This window comes from Rhinopithecus roxellana, chromosome 12 (genome assembly GCF_007565055.1).
Source record: "Rhinopithecus roxellana isolate Shanxi Qingling chromosome 12, ASM756505v1, whole genome shotgun sequence".
In the NCBI taxonomy this organism is placed as follows: Eukaryota; Metazoa; Chordata; class Mammalia; order Primates; family Cercopithecidae; genus Rhinopithecus; species Rhinopithecus roxellana.
Genome location: NC_044560.1, coordinates 62,187,895 through 62,208,736, shown reverse-complemented (window position 1 = coordinate 62,208,736; position 20,842 = coordinate 62,187,895).

Below are 20,842 nucleotides of genomic sequence, written 5' to 3'. Positions count from 1 at the left end.
ATAATGTGTTTTCAGAATATCTGTATAATAAATCTTGCTAACTCTGCTTAATGCCTTAGGACAAGTGTTGGCAAACTAAGACCTACTGCGTGTTTTTGTAAATAATATTCTATCAGAACACAGCCATGTTCATTTGTTTGTGTTTTGTCTATGGCAACTTTGATGCTATAAGAGCAGAATTGAACAGTTGGACACAGACTGTATGACCTGCAAAACCTAGAGTATTACTATGTGGCCTCTTATAGAAAAAGATTCTCCTACCTTAGGGTAAAGTCCTAGACATGAAATTTCTTGGTGTAGGTGTATGCATAATTTTATAATGTGCAATATACTATAAATTTTATTTCTGAAATTCTGAAGTTTGTGGCAATATTGTATGAGTACCTGCCTCAACACACAATTACCAGGATTAAATTTAACCTTTAAACTTTCAGAAAATACTGCTCTCCTACTAGATTTTTCAAAAATTATGATACAAACTACATGCTCACATGTTGAAAAATAAGCTGATATTTCCTTTCTCCAAGAGATATTTTGATATTTTAAAATCACAATACTGACTTGTAGTTGGCCCTCCATAAGTATGTGTTCCTAGAGCATTCCAGTGAACTCACTGCAATGTCATGTGATGCTTGAAGTATTTGACAGCAACCAAGGGGATAATTATTCAAGAGAAAACTGAGGTTATTTGAGTGTCACCCTTCTAGTGTGTGCACATGCAAATCACCTGGAATATTGCACTAAACACTGGAATGTTTGTCTCTTTTCTGCCTCCAAGAAGACTTTTATCCTTCACCATTAGTTTTGCCATGCTAAATCACCAGAACAAAAATTCTAGACCTGTGTGTTTTTTCCAGTTTGTATTTTATTTTCTGTAGACAAGAGTAAGATATATTTATGTATCTTTCTGTGTCTGCCTTATTAAATGCTCCATCTGCAAGATTTATATCTGTATACTTATACACAGAATAATTTTATCGACATTTGAAAGACCTAAATATTGGGAAGCTTTATTTTTCTTTCAACTGATATAATACCTCTATTATACTTTAATGAAAGTATATCTTATATAACAAAATTGTTGAGAAAAATGATGTCTGTATAATAACTTGCAACACATTACAATCAGTATGTTCTTTACAGCAGAAACTGCATCAGAGAGACAAGCAGGTTTCCACTCTTTGTCTTCCCACTTCATCTTACAGTGATGTTTAAATTTATAATTTACTTGTTCTTTCTTACTGTCAAATATTATTTAAAGAATGAGAAATGAATTCTTAAAGAGTTAAATGTCTTTATTACCATTTTAAAGTGTCCTGATTACTGATTAGTTTGTGTTAGGTGTAAGCATGAAGGGCTATCAAGAGAAGATTAATGTCCATTGGTATTTGACCTCTTGCTTTTTTTCATGATATCTGATAAATTCATTCCACAACTTACTTAAACTTTGACCATGATGTTATTCATAAATGGGATACTCAGATTGTAGGGTTTTAATGAAAAGATGACATTATTAAAGAAAAGTGGTGTGTTTCTCTGAGTCTAGGAGGCGATGAAACAATTGGGATTTGAGTATATTGAGAATTTTATACCTGAATTGATACCAAGGTTTCTATATGACACCAAGTAACTTCCAGGTGACATTATCCCTTTCCACCACGCGCTCCCATCCTGGAGTAGAAGACAAGGAAACTTATTCATTGTGTTTGTGTTGTCTTTGCTAAAGACACCGTGCTAAGTGATGTTCCTTTGTGAAAGGTGGAAAATGGCTCAAGGCCAGCCATGGTCCTGAGTTGAGAAGAAGCATTCTGCCTCAGTGATTAACAAGGGGGTTTGGGTTTTGATTTCACTGAACAGTAAACCCTGATGATCTCTCCCATTGGCGTATTTCAAATTGTAAGTGGGAATCGCTATGTCAGAATTGCACCCTCACCTGCTATTACTTTATTCAAGTTCTTTTAGTCCTGTGAAAAGAGGATTTCTGGAGTTTAGTCTCATTGATTTCCATTTTTTACGAATGTCCAAGATATTTTATGCATACAGAGAATTATTAGTAAAAAAGTGTTTTTCCACATTTTCCTTTACTGTAGAATTTGGGCTTTTGAATTTATTTTGAAAAAGTGTGAGATCCTTGTACATATTCCATTTTTCATATTATGTAAAATAAGAATTTGTAATATACTTAATGTACAGAATATGTGCAGAATATACTTAATATAGAGTGTCATTGAGTGGAAAATATTGTGGCTATCAATTTGAATGCCAGAGTTTTGAATTTTCATTCAGTTTTCTAAGACTAATTCCTCAGCTGTAAAACATTGAAATTTAAGTCAAGGACCACGTCTAAAACATCTTTTTATTCCAAGGTTTCAATATAGTGTCTTTTATCATTTATCACCCTGCGCAGAGGTAGTCATGCTTCCTCTCCACATGTATGAACTAACAGATACACACAGGCACAATTGCCTCACCTGGAAGAAATAAAAGGACTACAGTGCCCTTCTACTCATAATCCTGGAGAATGATGGAATAAGGTATAATCACAGGATGAACCTCACTAGTTTGATCTTTGTAAATTTCTAAGAAACTTGACTTAGTAAGATATTATCTTCTTTGCCCTGGGATTCCTATGAGACCAGTTGTTTCTTATCCTTCATTCTCGAGGCAAATTAGTCATAAAGAGATTTTTTCTGGTCTGGAGTGAGGAGCTTTCCATTTTACTTACTACTAATCAGTAATACATAGAATAACTGATAGGTGAAAACACTGTGATAGAAGAGACTCTGAAGAGTCAACTATTTCACCTGTTGTGATGGAAAATGGTCAAAAACTGGCTCTCTGGGGGATAAAAAGCCCTGATTTTTAGCTTTGGCTGATTTCTGTGGTCTAAATACACCTGGCATGACTGATTTATAATTAACCTTGAACATGGAGTTGGGAATTAATGAGCACCAGTCACTCTCACCAGCAGGCACAAGCCTCCGAAGCAGAAAAATATATTAATAGCTCAACACAGATGACCTGCAGGAAGGAATATTACCTACATCTTGACTTTTCAGGTTACTATGGTGTTTTGCAATATTCCTTTTATTGTTACCAAAACATCAGCGGTTTGGTCTAGGCCTTGCTGTTTGCTGCACAGAAAGCCAATCACTGAGAAGACAAGTATTTCCAAGGAAGAGGGCTTTAATTTGGTGCTACAAGCGAGGAGATGGGAGGTCAGACTCAGTTTTATCTCCCGGACTGACTAAAGGTAGGTGTTTATATAGCAGGGAAGAAATATAATAATGTGTAAGAAAACAAGCACTAGAGAGGGCAAGGAGGCATCTGGTGGCAATTTGGTGAGTTTCAGTTCTTTGATACCTTTTTTGAGAGGCCTGAAGCTCCTTTCCTGAGGAAGGAACTCAGATGAAACAAATACAAGTTTCAAGTTTTAACAGCAGAAGGGTCAATTTTTATGTTTATCTGAAAGAACAGTCTATGGGAATATTGAGGAGGTTTCATTATTTAGGAGAAAGTTCCTCTATTTTTTTTTTTTTTTTTTTTTATTCAGACACGGTCTCACTCTGTCACCCTGGCTGAGTACAGTGACATGAACTTGGCTCACTGCAGCCTCAACCTCCTGGGCTCAAGTGATCCTCCTGCCTCAGCCTCCCAAGTAGCTGGGACTAGAGGCACAGGCCACCATGCCCAACTAAAAGAGTTCCTCTAGTAATTAGCATCCATTGTCAGAAATACAATTTCCCTAGTGAGTGACTTTACTAAATTTGTTCAGATCTTTGTAGCTACACTCATTAGTGATAGTCAGTGGACCACTAGTTAAGAGCAAAAAAAAAAAAAAAGTTCTGATTTAAATCTTTCAATTAGGTGGAAGTTCCCTTCTTCTACCTTCTCTTTCCTTCTTTGTCCTCTGCTATTCTCCCCTTTGTTCCCTCTCCTCATTATTTATTTCCCTCATTCACTTTTCCCCTGCCTGTCTTCCTCATGTGCTTCTCTATCATTTCTTTCCTTTCATTCTTTCACATGCATATATTAAACTCCAGACATAGTCTTTTGCATAGAATTGGATTATAATACATTTGGAAATAAATGTGTATATAAATCAATGATGATTATGTTAGAAAAAAGTGATTTGTCTCTGGTTGGCTGACACAATATTTGCTGCAAGTTCAACCAAACCATGGCTTTCATATGGGGTGACTTGCCAAAGTAGGCAGTCTAATTTCATGTCTTAATGTGGTCCTTCAATTTCACCTATGGAGCAGACCAAATTGATGGTATTTTAGAAAAATGTGTTTATTCTACCTTTCTAAACCCTTAGAAAATTCATTGTGCCATGTATTTTTTAAACATTTTATTGTTTAAACTATTTCCCTTCACGATTCTGTAGGTAAGAATTTTAAACGTTATCATGCATGGCATTTTTGTTGATACTTTGCTAATCTCACTATTCTTTTTATTTGTATGTCTTGAGTGCTTTTGTTCCTGTCTTTTAATAAGAAAGTTTAAAAGAGGAAGTAAGATTCTTAGGACACCTGAGGAAATTGATATGAAAGGTCATACTAGTTTTACCAAACAGATACATTAAAGCTTTATTTCGAGCATAGGCCAACTGCTATTCTGACACTTTAAGGCAAAAAGCAAATAGTTACTGTGATGTTGTTTTACTTTTGTTCTTGTTTTTAACTTAAAAAGTTGTATTTACTGAGAAAGACTCAGAATGTCAACAAAATAACTGCAACTTTTTTCCTGCAATTATGGAGTGATATTTGGTTAACAGCATAGTTATTTAATGTAAGTAGCATCAGAAACAACTGAAGATGAAAAACTACAATCCCCATACCAATATAAAACTAATTTGTGTTGTGTGCCAACAAGAACCTACTTTAAATTTCCATGCCAATGTACTAGGCAAGGCCAGTGGCTACTGAAAGCACCATCAGAATGAGGCTATCTAAAAACACCTTTGGTAGTGTGTTAACTATACAAAAAAAGACATTGTATAGTTAAAAACAAATCTTATACAGCCTTACATTTCAATGTCTTCTTTAAAATGAGTGAGTTCCGTACAGGGGGTTTAAATGCTTTATACACCAGAAAAAATGACTTTAGAACCAACTTATTCATCATCATGGTCATCTTCTTCTTCATCTTGTTCCTCCTCCTGCTACTCTTCTTCTTCATCTTCCTTCTTTTTCTTGCTTTTTCAGCCTTGACAATTCCCTTTTTTTTTGCTACAGCAGGCTTTCCTTTAGTTCTATATGCAACAATTTCTTTTTTGGTATTTTTCCTTCAGATTTGCAGCCTCTTTTTTCATAAGGCTACTTGTCATCTGCAGCAATTATTCCACATGTTCCCCAGTATCTTTGAAATATCATCAATGGATAGGCCAGAATGTTCTCCTTTGATTTTTGAAAACTACTCAGAATAGAACCAAAAAAGTCAGAAGGAGGCCTCTGGGGTGGATTGGGATCCTTGAACTTCATTTTGTTTCTCCTTTAGGAGGGATACAGGTTTTCATGTCTCTACATAACAAGCCCTGTCTGCTTTTGCTGTGTCTTTAAATTTTCCCTTCTCTTCAACACACATGATCTTCCACCTCTCTGAGCACTTCTTAGAAAACTGTGAGAAGGTGACAGAAGTATCTGGATACCGTTTATTGTGCTCCCCCTGACAAGTTTGCACAAAAAATACATATGGTGATATTTTGCCTCTCGGCTTCACAGGATCTCCATGGCCCATGTTTAGTTATTTTTCCTCAGTGAGGCAGAGCGTTGCCCAGTGCCCCTGCTGCTCTCACTTGCCCTGGCACTATCTCTATGGAGCTCAATGTACTTCAATCTGTGATGGTGTTTTGATGGGTAAATGTGGCAAGGCTAAACTACAGTAAATGTGGCAAGGCTAAACTACAGTCCCCTTTGTAGGATGTTTCTGGGATGACTGATTCTAGGATGTTATGATATGCTACTAGAGATCATCTTTTGTGAGAGCTGGAGAATGGAAGGGTGGCCATTTTGAAGCATGTGCACACCTTCTCATGGCTATTCAAACACTAAACTAGATGCTACAGTGAAGAGATTTTGCAGAAGTAATTAAAGTCTTTAATCAGCTGACTTTAAGTTAATCAAAAGGGAGATTATCCTAGGTGATTCTGATTTAGTTAGAAAAATTTTAAAAGAGAGCTCAGGCCTTCCCTGACATCAGTGTTTCCAATGAGAAGTTGAGTTAGCAGGTCCTCTCCGTTTCATTCTGTATCTTCCTTCCTGACTGCCCGTGGACTACAATGTTCACATCATGCCCATGGGATTTCAGCCTAATTTCCCTTCCTGACTGACTGCCCTACAGATGTTGGATCTCCTTAGCCAGCCCCTACAACTGCATAAGCCAATTTCTCGAAACACATTTTTCCATATTTTCCTACTTACTTTGTTTCTATGGTTGAATGCCAACTAAAACATGGCCTAAAAACCGTATCCCTAAACTGGAGATTCTTTCAGAGATGGCTATTAAAATAATTGCATTTTATCTAGCATCTATTTGTGAATTGTTATTTTAAAGTTTAAATAATAATAAATCAATTTATGGAATAAATAAGAATTGTTTATTTTGTACAAAATATTATGTCAGAATGCAGGTAAAGCATGATTAATTTTAACACATTTTCAGGTGATATTATACGTAGTTCAGAAGAAGGAAAATGAAACTGGAAAATTATATTTTTATATTAAAAATTTAGTAAATGTGTTGAGTAAACAGTATAGTCAGAGAAAAATTCCCATAACATTAATGCTTTGAAGTTCTTTGGATCAGAATTGTTGAAAGATCTAATATATAACACAGTAAGTGTAATGTAATACTTTCTCATCATTTTTGCTATACGTAATCGCTTGCTACTCAGCTAAGGTATGTTTTTCATAAAAAGAGAATTTAGGCTAATGACATAGTTATCCTGATTATCCCCTAAAGAATTCACCAGATATAATAAAAAGATAGGTCTGAATTAGAAAATTGGAGGAAAAATTTGTTTCTGGCTTTATATAGAGAGGACCCATTGTTCAAGGAGTAAGGAACAGATATATGAGATCAAATCGCTATTTTTAAAATAATACCTTGTCTCTATATTAGGCAAATGAGCTAAGTTCAATTTAATAGTACAATCTATTTGATATTTTTACAATCCTCACGTAAGATCTGTGTGTACAATTGTCCATTGATAGACCAGGAACTCCTGGGGTTTCTAATAACCAGCATTGAAGTCAAGTATACAATCTAGATTCTATTGTTGCTAGCAGAGAACAATTGCTGTTGTTAGCAGAGAGCAATTTTTTAAATATTAACTGAGCACCTACTATGACCAGACATTATTTTAAGTACTGTGGGGTTAGAAGTACTTAAATAATAAACATGAAAAACATTGTTTCTCAGTTTAAGCAAAGTAAAATCTAAAAGTCTTTAGTTCTCATTACAAGTCCAGAAAATTTTAATTTCTGTATAATTATTTAATTGCTTCTTTTATTTCTATGCAATCTATAAAGTAATAAAGTGATGCAAATAGCACAAATAAACTTATATTTTAGCAAATAAATAAACATTAATTTAGATAATAGAAGAGATGATTATGAATTGTATAAGTATTTATATAATTCTCATTACTATATGGGATAACATGATAATAGCAATGTCTCTAGTGTTTGCTAATGTCCTCATGTTAGTTAACACTTGGCTATAGAGATGTAATTTTTTTTTTTTTTTTTTTTTTTTTTGTAGAAACTCTGTCACTTAGGCTGAAGTGCAGTGGTACCATCATAGTTCACTGCAGCCTTGAGCTCCTGGGACCAGGCAATCTTCCTGCCACAGCCTCCCAAGTAGTATGGCTGGCTAATTTTATTTTTTATTTTTATTTTTTTGTAGAGACAAGGTCTGACTATGTTGCCCACGTTGGTCCTGGCCTCAAGGGATCCTGCTGCCTCAGCGTCCCAAAATGCTGGGATTACAGGTATAAGCTACAACGCTCAGCCTAGAAATGTAATTCTTGATCTATCAGGAAATTTAATTTATTATTTGTACTTTATTTTTTCATTTTATAATTGCTTAACTAAATTGTAGCTTCTCACATTACTTTATGGAATCGCTAGTTTCAAAGACTCCTGACCCATAGTTGCCTAAAACTTGAGGATAGCACTTATAAATGTCCTCTGGTTGTCACCTTTTACAGAAGCTCTCTAGTAAGAGCAGGCACTTATTATGGAACTCAGAATTTCACCTTTGAAGGCATTTTGCTGGATTCAGAAGTCTCATTTTCTAGCATTTTCTCTCAAGTGAATAATTTGTGATATTGCAGATACTTGACATAATGGTTCTTAGGCCCAGAATTCTCTTGCCTGGGGTTTGTTCAGCTGGCTCTCATTCAGTATGCATTTTATGTGAATCTATTTCTAACGATTCTGCTTTTACTGTTTAACTAGACCAGGGGTTGGCACTATGGCCCATGGGTGATATCCAGCTCACCTCCTGGTTTTATAAATAAAGTTTTATTGGAAAACAGCCATTCTCATTCATTTATATATTTTCTCTGGCTGCTTTTGCACCACAGCATGCAAAGTTGAGTAGTTGTGACAGAAACCATATGGCTTGTGAGTTACGCAGAATCTGAAAACGGTCTCCCATGATTTCCTGCCCTAATTCCCAGGACTGTGAATATTGAGGCTGTCTGGCCTGCATTGCAGCCCAACTTCTCCCTCAGCCCAATCTTGATTCTTTCTCTCTGGTCCACAGGGCTTTGATTCAAAGCACACTCCCTTAGTCTGCTTCCTGTAAGACACAACCTGCATCACAGAGGCTGATCATCAAAGTCACTTATTTTTAAGGGTCTAGGCTGGACTCCCCTCCAAACTCTGTTATACTCGCCACTTGTTAGAAACTGATCCTTAACCATTCATGGCAATATGGTAATTTTCTTCTGGATTTTTTTTCCATCAGTGACCTTCTTCCTTGGGTTGATTTTTTTTTTTTTTTTTTTTAACTTATGAAGGATTCAGTCTTAAAATTAAGACTTAAAATGCCTAAATCCTGTACAATTGAGATACGAGTCAGGAGTTCCTTAAGGAAATGTCCCTGAAGCTTGAACTCCATCTTAAATCTTTCTTTGCTTATCAGTACTAGAAACTAGGGTTTAAAAGGAACCAAATTAGCTCTCGCATGTTTCACCTTTTAATAATTTGTCTAGAGTAGTTTTCTTGAAAAGGTTCTGATTTGGAGTCAGAAAGCATTGGTTTGGGTCTACAATCAGATGGACCTTGTTTGAACTCAGATCCTACCATACTAGCTGCATGGTTTTGAATAGGTTACATAACTTCATTGAATCTGAAACTTTCAGCTGTGAAGTAGAGATATGAACATCTACCTCCATTATCTTCCTCTGTGTATTATATGGAGAAAAATAATGTACAAAAGCATATAGATACTGCCTAGCACACTATAAGTCCTCAATAAAAATACAGTAATGTGCTGCATGGTGACATGTTGGTCAACCACGCACCATATTTATGAAGTGTTCCCATAAGATTACAATGGAGCTGAAAAATTCCTATCACCTAGTGATGTTCTCATTTCCAACAGAAATGGTAGTTTGAATCAATTCTACTTTATTATTCTCATGCAAAATTTGAACTATGTTTGCACAAACTCTCTTTACCTGGCATTTAATTGATTTCAACTAAAAATTGATATGATGATTTTAGACATTGCTATTAATTCCACCAAACTGAAAACAATTTGGTAAATTTACTCTCTGGTGAACACAAATCAAAATAGTTGCTGTATTACAATTAATTCCAAAATGAAGCTGCTATGAAATTTATTTTATTATTATGATTGCATGGCATAAGTTGACATAACAATTACATACAGTTATAGAGACAACAAAACTCCTTAGCACAGCTAGAGGTCTGCTCCTTGCAGCTGTTCTGAAATGAACAGGGAGGGACAAAGGGCAGCATGAATGACTTTTAATGATTTCTTTTCAATTCACATCTATTTATACTGAAATTTTATATTAGAGTCTCACTATAGTAGATAAAAAATTTACCCACTTCGATGAACATAGCATTTATTTCATCAAAGATTTAAAAAATATTGTTTGAGTGATCAACTCTCCATTGACATTTTGAGCCTACAGAATTTTTCTTTATTTTTCTTGTGCACAATCATATCAACTGCCTTCACTAAACTAATCCAGCATATACGTATTATCACACAACATTGTTAATGCCATCACTTTTAGGTACCCCAAAGTACCTGTGAGAGTTTATACAGATACTTATAAGATTTCCATGAAATGTTTAATGGATAAATTTAGGAATTACGTAAGTAGCCTAAATCATACTTGTATGAATTTTACATATTGAATTTGGAATAAACATTCTATTATGATGTAGAAGAAATGTGTACAATAAATATTTTATGGCGAGTCATAAAGTCTGTTATTTGTACTTCTGTAATACAATAGACTTGTTTCACAATAATTTTTATGAAGATATATCTCTCTCTTTGTTTAAAATGCAGAGGTTCTTTTTAATGCATCAATTTTATACAACAATCATGCATATCTGATATGTATCCATAATGGCCCTTTATAAAATCAGCATTTAAACTCTTACCTAATGCAGAGAAATTTGATTTGCTGGAATATCTACCTTGATTGCAGCAGGAAAATGTTTACAGAGGTTTTGCAGCATTAAAATTGTATTAAATTTTTTTTGTATTTAACTGTGGGGAGAATGCAGAAAACAAAGATAAATGATTGACTAACATTTGAAGGCTCTATATTTATAAACATATGACATACTGAAAAAATGGGGATGTCATTAATCTACTCTATTCATGTGTAAGTATTAACTTTCTGTGTTTCTTATGATACATAAAATAAATTATTATAATAGTAGAGAAGGTGTGTTGCATCAATACTAACTCTAAACAAATAGTGAGCTCTGTGGACCAGAGAAGTTTGTCATTGGCACGCCATAGATCAATATTAAGTATGGAAACAATAAAGAAACTGCAGTGCTCTTTCTTTATAATCATTTTCCATTTTGTCTTTTGTGCTTTGTTGAATTAAACTGGACTAAAAGCTCCAAATGAATTGAAAAGGATTGTTTGAAATGAATGATTGATACATTAGCCCAGAATATTTGCATAGATAAGCAATTTAATATTAAGGTGACATTTTTAATTTTTTTGGACACTGTTGACTATGTTCCTTCTTAAAGTTTTGTATTTTGTTTTTGCGCGTGTTTGTTTCTTTCGTTGGTTTCTGCCACATTATCCTTTTCTAGTTCTTCTGTCAATTTGTAAACCACAAACCACTCCTTATTTTTATTTCTCACAAAAACCTCTCGATCCACTCATTCCTTATAGTGTTCCTTGTGTTTTCACTCTTCTACTTTTGCATACTTACCTTGGGGAATTTTATCCATTTGCATGGATTCAGCTATGAGTGCTTTGCAGGTGAATCTGAAGTCTATAATTCCAGATAACATTTGTTTCAAAATCCAGACTAATGATACACAGTGCTTCTAAAAATTTGTTTTGATACGCCAAAATAATCTGAAAATCTGTTCTGATCTTTTGCTGTTTCCTTAAACAATATCTCTATAAGAGGAGAAAAGGCTAAATCATCCATTGTAGCCCTATAGTTCTTCAGCTAGATGCAAAGAGAGGTGGAAGAAGAAAAAAGATGCAAAGAATTTTGGGGATATGAGAAGCAACCACACATCCAGCAAGAAGAGTGTCTAGATGTGTTCCAGGCAAAGTAGTGAAGTTACCCGGTTCCTGCAAGAATTTTCCCAAAACAATCCTAGGTAAAGCTAATTCCCTGGGCTTGGCATTCCCTTGTTGGACTGGCAGAAACAGATAAACAACGCCTAAAACATGGGATAGTAAAGCATCATGTAGATTACAAATGCCCATTATAAGGCCTTGGAAAATTTTCCCATTTTATTTTTCTTTGTGCTACCATAACACTATATTGGTAGAAGCTGAGAAAAAGAAATACCCTTAGGTTGGCAGCAGCAAGTGAGGCAACAGAAATCAATAGGTAGAATTGAAACAGGAGAGTTCCCTGATCCCTCTCACAGGATATGCAACAGGTGTGTGGCTCATCTGCTAGGTAGGGGGAGCCCACAGATGGGCAGGTGCAGGAGCTGGGGAGAGTGCTTTTGGGCTCAGGTACCATGGTAGTTCTTAGGGGTGGGTACCTGCGACTTCCAAAGCCCCAGTGGGCATCTTACAGTACTCTTTTAGCTCTACCTTCCATAGACGGCTTAAGTGTTAGACAGCTTAGTGCCCTCTTGGTCTGGTGTCCAGGAAGAATCAGGTCACATATAGACTTGAAGGATGGTGAATGTGGATGTTTTATTGAATGTTGGAGGTGGCTCTCAGTGAGATGGATGTGGAGGTAGAAAGGAGATGGAGTGGGAAGATGATGTTCTCCTGGAGTTTGACCCTCCTGCAGCCAATCTCCTCTCCGACTGTCCCCAGCCAAACTCCTCTTGAAGTTCAGATGCTCCTTCTTTTCTCTCTTTCTCTGCTGCTCTGCCACTCTGCTGCTCTTCCTTTTGTCTCATCTGCTCACCTGCTTGTGGTGCCTGGAAGTTTGGGGTCTATATGGATACAGGATAAGGGGATGTGACAGGCCAAAAGCCAACATTTGGGTGCAGAAACGGGTATTCCTGTTCCCATTTAGGGCTGCGGGTTTCCAGGCTTGAGGGTGGGGCCTTTGCTGGGGAACTGCCCTTTTTTACCCCAGTATATCCTTGTCTCCTGTCTGTATCCAAATGCTTCCAGTACATGGCAAAGAATTTTTTAATTTCAGCACTAACAGTGATATCAAAAATACACACTTATCTCGCACTGAAAACTTTATTATTATGCTGAAACCAGAACAGATTGGGGAAAGTAAAGAACTATGGCAACCCAGACTATACTGTTGAAGACCTAAGTCAAAATAGCTTGTTTTTGTAAATTACCTATACCACCTCTGTAGTTGTTCTGAAGACTATTAGAGAGTGGCAATGCTATGTACCTATTCAGGTGAGAAAAACTGAAATCATCCTAAGTTCCTTTTAAACTCTCTTTCTCCATGTTCTTTTCATTACCAACACCTATTTATCTTACCTGTAAAATATTTGTGGACCTACTCTTACTCTAATTCCCTCTACTACTCTAGTGGCTCAGAGACTCAACACTACTACCCTGGATTTTTACAACAGCTTGAGTTTCTGGACTTTGAGGTTATCCACTTCCACTTCATCCATCCACATTTCTGTCAGTAATCTTTCTAAAATATAAATTGGATTATTTCAATACTGTCTAATGGTTTCTAATGTTTTAGCATAAACTTCAATTGTTTAGTATAAGACTCTTTATGCTATGCCCTGTGACTAGTCTTCCAATTCAATTTCTATTAATTGCTGCCCTTTCAAAACATAACATGATATAGGTCTCTTTTTTCTGGACTAACTACCTTTGTCTATACCCTGCATATTATTATATTTGTATTTCAATAATTTGCTCACCCACCATCTCCAGAAAGAGGTCTTTATTTAACCTTCCTCTCTTTCCTTGTCCTTTGAGGCAGAACTAAAGATTTTCCTTTCTGTGCTTTATGTGTTCCAAAATAATTAACAAGAAAAACCTCAAAAAGTAAGGGCAGAAAACACTGTAACAAAATGTAAAAACCAGACTACAAACTGGGGAAAAATAATTGCAGCATAAACGACGCCCAATAATAACCTTGATATATAAAGACCAATTTAAAAAGTGGACTAAAAAATGAGAAGTCAGTTTATAAAACAAGAAATATAAACAGCCATGCACATAAGAAAACTTGTAAACATATTAATAATATAAAATACTGCATGTTGAAATATCCAAATATGACTTTTTAGCCAATCGAAATGTCCATCTAAAAAGGTTTTATAAATAAATATTGGGAACAGTGGTACAATTACATGCTGTTTTTTCATAGGTAGATTTGTACATTATTACCAAAGGAGGTGTGGCAGTATGTAACAAAATATTAAAATGCATTCAGATCCTGAAATCTGGCATTTGCATTCCCAGAAATTTGTTCTACTAAAATAGTAAGAATGAACATTTTTATTCTGCAATTTCTTGTACAAATAAAATTGAGAACACTTTAATAGTCATAGACTAAGAAAATTATTAAAAATTAAAAAATGAACATATTATATGCTATTATGTGTCACTAAAATCACTTCTATGAGTTTTGACACAAAGACATTGCAAATACTTGTTAGAGAATGATGGTTACTTAAAACAAGACTATATTTGAGGTACCACACCAATTTTATCAATGCATATATGAAGACTTACTTCATTAACATCTGGATACCCATTTAACTTTGTTAATATTAATATTTCCAAATGTTGGATTTCAGGAATCTTGAGTTATTAAGTTCTTTTCCGCAAAATAATTCAAAAAATTATGAAGAGCAATTATGTGTCAAATTATTGGCCCCAGACTTTCCATAGAAAAACCCAGGCTGGCACAGTGGCTCACTCCTGTAATCCCTGCACTTTGGGAGGCTGATGTGGGCGGATGACCTGAAGTCAGGAGTTTGAGAGCAGTCTGGTCAACATGGTGAAACCCCATCTCTACTAAAAATACAAACATTAGCCTGGCATGGTGGTGGACACCTATAATTCCAGCTACTCGGGAGGCTACGGCAGGAGAATTGCTTGAAGCTGGGGCGCCAAGATTGCAGTGAGCTAAGATCACACGACTGCACTCCAGCCTGGGCAGCAGAGCAAGACTCCATCAAAAAAGAAAGAGAGAGAGAGAGAGAGAGAGAGAGAGAGAAAAGGAAGGAAGGAAGGAAGGAAGGAAGGAAGGAAGGAAGGAAGGAAGGAAGGAAGGAAGGAAGGAAGGAAGGAAGGGGAAGGAAGGAAGGAAGGAAGGAAGGAAGGAAGGAAGGAAGGAAGGAAGGAAGGAGGGAGGGAGGGAGGGAGGGAGGGAGGGAGGGAGGGAGGGAGGGAGGAGGAAGAAAGAAAGAAAGAAAGAAAAAGAAAGAAAGAAAGAAAAGAAAGAAAGAAAGAAGAAAGAAAGAAAGAAGGAAAGAAAAAGGAAGGAAGGAAGGAAGGAAGGAAGGAAGGAAGGAAGGAAGGAAGGAAGGAAGGAAGGAAGGAAGGAAGGAAGGAGAAGGAAGGAAGGAAGGAAGGAAGGAAGGAAGGAAGGAAGGAAGGAAGGAAGGAAGGAAGGAAGGGAGACAGAGTCTCTGATCTTTGACACTTTATTCAAGTTTCAAACAATGTCTTCCACAGTATGACCACTTACATCACTAGTGTACTCAAATATCTGATGTTCCAGTGTTAATCAAAGAGTCAGTCACATTATAGCTGCATTGAGCCTGGTTATTTAAGCCCCCAAAAAGTGTTTACACATACAGCTATTTCAATTCATACACAGCTCCATTTTTCCAGGGCACACGTATACCTATGACCAGGTTGCCTAAAATAGCATGGATTCTAATATTGTTGCTGTGCTGTACTTGGAGCTATTTTTCTTTTCCAAATTTATTGTCTTATTTTGCTCTGTCTGCCATAATAAAATACCACAGACTAGGTGGCTTAAACAACTCAAATATATTTCTCACAGTTCTAGAGGTGGGGAAGTCCAAGATCAAGGGTACATCTTCTATGATTCCTGGTAAGACAACTCCCTTTCACTGTGTCCTCACGTGGCTAAAATAACTCTGGTGTTTTGTTTTGTTTTGTTTCTTTTATTATAAAAGCACCAGCCTTATCAGATGAATGTCCCACTCTTATGGTCTTATTAATTGCTTAATTATTTTCTAAAGGTCCTGTTTCCAAATACAGTCACATGGGGTTTGGTTAAGACTTCAACATATGAATTTTAGGGACATGCATTTTAGTTTGTAACACTCATCATCATTTATTCATGCATTTATAAAAATTAATTGAGTACATAGAATCAGAGGACACCAGAAACAGATCAAAATTGGAATCAGAAAAGCTTCCAGCCTAAAAAGAATATACCCTTTTAAATGACAGAAAAGTCTATCAACCAATCATTGATAGAGCATAATAAAGGCTATAATAGAATTACACACAATGTGCTTTGAAAGGCAACAAGTAATTTTTTTTTTTTTAACTGAAAAGTGTTATTTCATGTAGAATTTGAGGACAAATAATAGAATAAGAGATGAATATTGGGAAAATGGTCATGGGAAACAAGAAAAACATAGATTGGCTTAGTGTAGTAAAACAATTGACATATTTAGAGATTTCTGTGTAGCTTATCATGTTGAGAGCAAAACACTGTTCACAATGGAGAGTAGCACGACAGAAGCAAAAAGGATTTGTGATACCTAATATTATGAAGTGCAGTGTATGGCTTGTTGAAATATTAGACATTTCCACATAGGCATAAAAATAATCACTAAAAGTTTCTTTTCTTTAATACGACTAGTCACATTTGTATTTTAGACAGATCACTAAAGAATCAATGGGGACAATAACCTGGTCAGAAAGAACTGGAGAATGGGAGCTCCATTAGCAATTTATTGTAATCCTTTGGTTAGGAAACTAAGAGATCTTAAATGAAGGTCACGGCAGTAGTCAGGGAGAGAAGGTGCTAGCTTTTGGTACCTATATCTAATAATAGATTTGGCACAGTTACTAACTGGCTACTAGATCCTAGACTGGGCAAATGACCTACTGGTGATGTCATCTTTTTATGAGAAAGATAAGGAACCACAGGCATGTGTGAAAAAGAAAAAAAGAAGAGTTTGATATATTTCATTGTTGGGGGGAGTCATCAAAGCAATTATTTTTACTAAAGAGTTGGTGATGCTGGTCTGTAGTCCTTGAGAAGTTGAAGCTGGAGATTTAGAAACGGGAGTCTTTAAGTGTAAGTCATAGTTTAAGTGCCATGTTTTTAACCATAAGTTAATTAAGCCAAGAATATTAATATCCATGGGAAAAGATTATTGTAGGACATGAGCTTAGAAAACTGTGGATTGGATAAAGGTATATAGTGTGTGAAAGAATGAAGAATTCTGAGCTCCGAGAAAAAATGAAATTGTTAATGCTGTATACTTTCCAGTACTTAGCCTGCTATCTTTAAAGCTAAATAAGGGCATTATCTTCCAGATCTCCAACAATCATTACTTTCAAAATCCTTGTTAGAAAGGTTGTTGTTCTAGCAACCTTTACTTTTGTGAGAATCTTCCAAAATTTTGTGCATATTTTTTATTTTGTCCCTAAATTTTTGCAATCTATTTTTCCTGTGCTCCTTCTTTTATTTACTCAGTAAATATCTAATGAATATCTATGCAGATACTTTTCTTGGGTCTGGATATATAAAATTTAAATATATAGCCTCCAAACTTTTGCAGTCTAACTGGAAAGAAGCAGTCAAATGCATGAGAAAATGTAAAGAATTACGAAATTCTTCCTCAGCCTTTATTCCAAAATGATAATAGTCACTGTGACTTCATCTTCTTCTGGCCCAGGCCAGATGACAAAGGACAGCCATGAGGAGTCAAAAAACCTCTCAATCTAAAAAGAAAATGATTTCTCTACTTATCACATAGGAAATTCTGTTCTAATGACTGAGGCTAAGTACACACTTTTTCAAATGGCTGATTTCTTCACAGAACACAAATTGAATTTCACTTCCTTATATGACAGAAGTGATAGTTTCAGTGAAAAAAAATACATATTGTGTTTTTTAAATAATTTAGTCAGTGCCATATTGCCCTTCATATATTTCACTTGTTAATTTTGAATGCAGATTAAAATTCCTTCTTTTTAACCTTAAAGAGAATCTTTTACTGATGATTTCCAACTGAAAATCAATTCCAAACTAATAATCTAAATATATCCACTAGAAAGTTCAATTGCATTAATGATTAAATCAATTTATGTTTCTCTCCACAAGATTTTTATTATTTTTTAACATAGAGTCTTTTGTCTTAACCTTGTCAAGTCCTTAGCATACCAATTTTATTTTATTGAAATGTTTGATTTTTCAAAGAACAGATATCAATTCCCAGATTTTTAGGTCAAGCAAAGTATGCATTATGTTTAATGCCTTTGGGTGAAGTGAGATACACTCTCTTCAAGTGATCATCTTGGTAAACAGTTTCAAGAATGCTTTCATGGAATTTTAGTAGCAACAATTTATGGGTTGTTGAGTGATCCATACCTTAAATTAATTTAGTAATATAGCCAGGTTAAATAATATAACAGACAAGACTACTGAAGCACCAAAATTACCACAAAGCAATCTTACTAACAGATTTCATGAGAAAGTTTGCAAAGTATATTATTTGACATACTTATATTTGTTAACTCACCACATCACTGAAGATTAGCATTATTTAGAATTCACAGCTTCCTACCACACCTGGTGTCTGGCCTCATCTCTAGTAGTTACACCAAACTGCATGCCTTCAATACTCAACTTCCTTTCCTCTACCTGGAGAAGACAAAAATCATATCAATGATCTTAATGAAAACTCACTTCCTTGCATACATATACCCTGTCATTTGGGCAGAGATTTTCTTCTCTGGCACTTGTTGCACCACAGAAAAATAAAAAGTTGAAAGAACCCAGAGAGACAACTCGAGGTGCAGTGCAGGCATCAAGGATTTCCAGAATGCACCTCTCATTTGGCAAGAAGCACAATGCCTCCTTCTTCTGGTCAGAAACGGGGTGTAGAAGAGTGAGGAAGAAATCACTTTCACTGTGAAGTTGGCTATGGTGGGGATCAAAATTCAAATTTTTTGTGTCCTTATAAACACATTAATGTTTTCTGCTTAAAGTATGTTTATTTGTAAATTCTCAAGGATGGCGTCTGCCTTCAGGGGATTCAGGGAAAGGAGATTCAATCTCATTCCAGTGAGAGCCTCAGGAACGCTACACTCCCTGCCTATAAGGGTAATGGGAAAGGAGGCAAGAGGGCTAAAAGAAGGTGCACTTGGGATCGGGGATGTTGAGGAATCTGAACTGGAAATGACCCTTCTTAGTCTTTTCATTCAAAACCTCATTTTTACAAAGAGGGTCGTATGATTATATTCTCACCCAGAACACATGCAGAAGTTGACATTTACTTTTTTTCAAATTTAATGTTGCTATATTTGTCAACATTTTCATGCCTATCAAAATCTTTCAAAATTATGACTCTGTCATTCAGCTTATTCGGTTATTTATTCTAGCCTTTGTACCAAGTTGGTGGTCAGTGCATAGAGTGTCTTCATCTAAATGTTGATTGTGTTAATTGAATATAGCCCAGTTGTATGACTCTAGAAAACTTCACTTCAATTGGTACACATTGTATTATCTGGCATGATCTTTGTGTGTGGTCCATCAATAACAAATGACAGAATATAAAGTTGTGTTACAAATCCACACAACTGTATTATTGTTTATTGCATGCTGTTCCATCTGACCCACATGAATATCATTCGTTAATTCATTAATTGAACATGTAACACAAGTTGTCACTGTCTAGGTAAAATCCAGGTGTCAAAGCTACAAATCTGTTCAGAAACCCGAAAGAAAATGTTTATATGGGATCATTTCATGAGCAGTTTTAAAAAATAAATTTATGTTGTTTGTACCTTATCTTTAGTATGTCACTTAATAACATATGAAATTCTTATAATATCTAGTGAAAAACATTGGATACATTATATTTTTAACTTAAGATATATTATATTTTGATATTCTAAGATTCTGATGTGTGTGATTTTTAAATCTCATTTTCATTCTTGGTATATTTCCTTCTTATAAGCTATTATTCATTAAACATAATATGCCATTAGATATGAAATAAATGAGTTTGAAATCAATTTACATCTATCTATTTTGGGGGTAGTTCTTTTATTTCAGTTGCTTGGGAATTTTATAGAATAATTTTTCCTAAGGCCACCCTGTGATGTTATTCGTCATATTGCTATTAAAAGGCTAACAATGACATATCAATTTATGGTTACCAAAATAAGTACGATTCATAACAAATGCACTTTTTCTTTATTCTTTATGAGGTTGGAAGAAAAAAGACTGTGTAAAAGTCAGCACTGCACAGTATATACCTATTTCATGGAAAGATCTATGCTAATATACATATGCATGTATTTAGTGCCCAATTTACCAGCGAAAAATATAATTAGTTAGTAGAGGAATTACCTATCAATGGAAACAAACAATGGAAACAATGGCTCCCAGAAACAAATTCTAAGGTTGTCACTTACATCTGGACATGCACTTTTTAAATATATTTTTCGTAGAGAGAAGTTCGCACTATGTTACCAGGCTGGTCTCAAACTCCGAGGCCAATCCTCCCACCTCTGCTCCTTAAAGTGCTGAGGTTACAGGTGTAAGCCACTGTGCCTGGCCTGGAAATGCACTTTTAATTCTTTGGACATGCAGTAAGAAAAATAACAATTTTTAAAAAAGAGAAAAATAATCAAGGAGGTAAAGAATAAGATATGTGTAAGAAGAAAGAGCAAGAGAAATTAAGACTAGCATTTGGACTTAAAATCTAGTAGAAACAATGAAAATGTAACCATATAATTGTGTCATCAGTTGTAATAGAGGATCTTTATCACTGACTTTTGGGATTCCACAGGAGAGAATGATCAGTCATGTCTGAGTGGATCAGGAAAGCATTCACAGGTAAGAACATTTTTGCAATAGGCTTTGAACATAGGCAGAAGTTCAACAGGCAATTAAGAAGCAGTATGGGCTTTATAAATAGAAGAAAATATAGTCAACAATGTTAAGGCAGGCATG